Raw genomic sequence first — 4,419 nt, 5'->3', positions numbered from 1 at the left:
TCTGATTTCTTTGAGCAGTGATTTGTAGTTCTCTTTGAAGAGGTCCTTCACTTCCCTTGTTAACTGTATTCTTATGTATTTTATTCTTTTTGTAGCAATTGTGAATGGGACTTCATAATTTTTAAGGGCTCTGAGATTTAGAGAATGGTAAATGAGCACAGGCTTCAACTTAAAGTCACCAGCTGCATCAGCCTTTAACAAGTGAGTCAGCCTGTTCTTCGAAGCTTTGAAGCCAGGCATTAACTTCTCCCCTCTAACTGTGCAAGTCCTCATGACACCTTTCAATAGAAGGGTGTTTTGTCTACATGGAAAATCTGTTGTTTATATGGCCACCTGCATTAATTATCTTAGCTAGATCTTCTGGACACCTTGCTGCAGCTTCTCTATCAACACTTGCTGCATCATCTTGAACTTCATATGTTAAGGAGATGGCTTCTTTCCTTAAACCTCATGAACCAACTTTGGCTGGCTTACAACCTTTCTCCTGCAGCTTCCTCACCTCTCTCAGCCTTCTCAGATTTGAAGAGAATTAGGGCCTTGATCTGGATAAGGCTTTGGCTTAAAGGAATGCTATAGTTGGTTTGATCTTCTATCCAGGCTACTCACACTTTCTCCATATCAACAATAAGGTTGTTTCACTTCCTTATCATTCATGTGTTCACCACAGGAGTACTTTAGTTTTCTTCAGAACTTTCTTTCAATGCACAATGAACTGTTTGACACAAGAGGTTGGTCTATCTTGGCTTTAAGCATGCTTTCCTCACTAAGCTCAATCATTTTCAGTTTTTGATTTAAAGTAAGAGACGTATGACTCTTCCTTTCATATGAACACTTAGAGGTCACTGAAGGGTTATTAGTTGGCCTAATTTCAATATTACTGTGTCTCAGGGAATAGGGAAGCCCAGAGAGAGAGAGAGATAGGGGGTCAGTCAGTGGAGCAGTCAGAACACACCATTTAACTTATATCTAACTTATTTATCAATTAAGTTCTCTATCTTACATGGGCATGATTTATGGTGTCCCACAACAACTACAGTGTACCATCAAAGATCACTTATCACAGATCACCAAAGCAAATATAATAATAATTTAAAAGTTTGAAATATTGTAAGAATTACCAAAATATGACACAAAGACACAAAGGGAATCCATGCTGTTCAAACACCTGCTCAATATGGAGTTGCCACAACCTTCAATTTGTTAAAAAAAAAAAAAAAAATGCAGTATCTGTGAAGCACAATAAAGCAAAGCTACAATAAAACAAGGTATGCCTGTAACTGACAAAGTATTAGTATCCAGGACATGAAGAAACTCCTACAAATAACAAGGAAAACCAGGAGTAAAACTAGTGAAAAAGACTTGAACAAACACTTCTCAAAAGAGAAAATCCCAACAACCAATGCCGTATTTTTAAATCTTCAGTGTCATTATTTGTCAGGGAAATGTATTTTAAAGCCACAATGAAATACTACTACTCATCTATCAGATGAGCAAAAATATAAAAGTCTAATAATACAGACTACATTATACAGATGGAATTAACTGTATTAACTGTAATAACTGTGTTACCAAAATATGGAGCATCAGGAACTTACATAATGTGAATGATGTAAATTGCTACAAATTATTTGAAAATGTGTTGTATTATCTAAACAAGTTGAAGATATGCTTACCTCATGACCTTGAAATTCTACCCCCAAATCTTTATCTTAGAGATTGTATGTTTAAATTTACCAGGGTATATGTACAAGAATATCCACAGAAGCATTGTTTATCGTCACCCAAAACTGGAAACAATTCAAATGTCCATTAGCAAAAGAATGGATAAATAAAGCATGATCTTTTTTGTTTTTTTTTAGCAACAGTGTCTCACTATGTTGCCTCTCTCTGGCCTCAAATTCCTGAGCTCAAGTGATCCTCTTGTCTCAGTTTCCTGAGGAACTGTGATTACAGGAAGCTCCTCTCCACCCAGCAAGTGTGCTCCACTCCACCCAGCAAGTGTGCCCCTAATCAGCAATGAGAATGAACAATTCATGACTATAAATAATAATCGGAATAATTTTTCATTCTTCTGAGATGGAGTTTTGCTCTTGTTGCCCAGGCTGAAGTGCAGTGGCATGATCTCAGCTCCCTGAAACCTCCACCTCCTGGGTTCAAGCGATTCTCCTGCCTCAGCTTCCCAAGTAGCTGGGATTACAGATGCCTGCCACCATGCCCAGCTAATTTTTATATTTTTAGTAGAGACAGGGTTTCGCCATGTTGGCCAGGCTGGTCTCGAACTCCTGACTTCAGGTAATCTGCCCACCTCAGCCTCCCAAAGTTCTGGGATTATAGGCATGAGCCACCGAGTCTGACCAGGAATAATTCCTAAACAAAGTCAATAGAAGAAAAGAAAAGTCACACAGAGAATACATACAATAATGACTCCATCTATATAAACATCAAAAACAGGCAAACACAAACTATATTACTCAGGGGTATATACCCAAGTAGTAAGATGATAATGAAAAACAAGAAAAGTATTTCTATAAAAGTCAGGAGAGTGATTTTCCCTGGTGAAAGAAAAGGAACTTGGGATTGAGAGAAGGACAATTGGGAAGACAGACATAGAAAGCTTCCTATGTGTCAATAATGTTCTATTTCCTCACCTGGGTGGTAGTTTTCATGGATGTTCACTTTCCAGATATTTGTTAAGCTATACATATGAGTTGTATGCACTTTTTGTATCCTATATTTCACAATATTTAAGTTGTATAAAACATTTTTAAGCCCAAATTGTCTGGAAGAGAATAAACAAGTCAATCTTTTAGTCAAGAGAGAAGCCTGTGATTTTGAAAAGAGACCCCTGTAAGTGCCATAAGTGGATATATCACTGAAGATTTTCTGAGCAGGGAATAAAAAAAATATCAGACTTGGGCTTCAGGAAGCTAGAAACGGGACAGTAAACAGTCTGAAGGCAAGAAAATTGTAGAGAGATAGGGGCTCAGAATTGGATTGCATCTGTTAGAACTGGGTAGGTATGAGAGCTTGCAGGGAGGTAAACTGTATACAACTTAGCAACTGGTCAACAGAGCAAAGAATAAGGCAGAGAAAAATTAAATATGGCTCGAGATCCCAATCCTGGGTAACTTTCATGGATGGTTCTATCATTAACTCAAAAGGGAGTCATGCAAGGTAGGGCAGATTTAAGCATATAGATGACAAGTTATATTTTATACATAATGATGCAGAGGTACTGGATAATATCCCACTGCTGATATTTTGCTGACCATTAAAGTCATAGACCTGTTAGATACTGGATAAATATGGAAGAAAAATAGGGAGAGAGATTCATTTATTAGAGAAGGCTGGGCTGTATATACAGATTCAGGAGCCAATCACAGACAGCTAACAATGGATCCCCATAGACCAGGTAAGTCTGAAATTGGATTAAAATGGGGAATAAGAAGAAAACAATGCCAAGATCAAATCCTTCAGAAACAACTAAAGTTATAGAAGAAAGATGAAACAGAAAAGGTGCTAGCAGAGAAATGGGAAAACCAGGAAAATATAAAGAAGCCAAAAGAGAAAATGAATGATATGGTTTGGCTCTGCATCCCCACCCAAATCTCACCTTGAATTGTACTAATCCCCACATGTCAAGAGTGGGACCAGGTGAAGATAATTTAATCATTGGGGGAGTTCCCCCATACTGTTCTCATGATAGTGAGTGAGTCCTCAGGAGATGACGGTTGTATAAGGGGAGTCTCCCTTTGCTCAGCACTCATTCTCTCTCCTGCCACCCTGTGAAGAGGTGCCTTCTGCCATGTGTAAGTTTCCTGAGGCCTCCCCATCCATATGGGACTGTGAGTCTATTAAACCTCTTTTCTTTTTAAATTATCCATTCTTGTCTATTTCTTCATAGCAGCATGAGAATGGACAAATACAATGAGTTTCCAGATTTAGATGACAGCAGGGAAGAGAAGTAAAAGTGCATTGTACTTAGTCACTGACCAATTCTCAGTCAACTTTATAAGAGTGGTTTCAGTAGATGTTTGGGGGCAAAAGCCAGGCTACAAATGGTTATGGAATGTTGGAATTCCTCTGGATTGAAATAGAGGATTATTTCAACACTTTTGTTAATGAAAAGGTGGACTAAAGGAAAGTAACATGAGAGATGAATAAAATCAAAAGAAAGACATTTGTGGTTTTAGGCAGATAGGAAAGCTACCACAAAGAAATATTAAAGAAGCAAGATGGGGTCAGAGTAGATAAGTGAAGAAACAATATTCTGGGAGCTGGAAGAATACAAGTACAGGAACTAATCTTTGAAAGAAGGAAGAACACACCCTTGTCTGATGCAGAAGACCTTGGATATTAAAGTGTGCAGTATTAAAGGAAAAGTCAGAGACAAAAGTACTAGTAATAGGTAAGTATTTT

Source organism: Chlorocebus sabaeus, chromosome 14 (assembly GCF_047675955.1).
Source record: "Chlorocebus sabaeus isolate Y175 chromosome 14, mChlSab1.0.hap1, whole genome shotgun sequence".
Taxonomy (NCBI): domain Eukaryota; kingdom Metazoa; phylum Chordata; class Mammalia; order Primates; family Cercopithecidae; genus Chlorocebus; species Chlorocebus sabaeus.
This window is presented reverse-complemented; position numbering follows the sequence as displayed.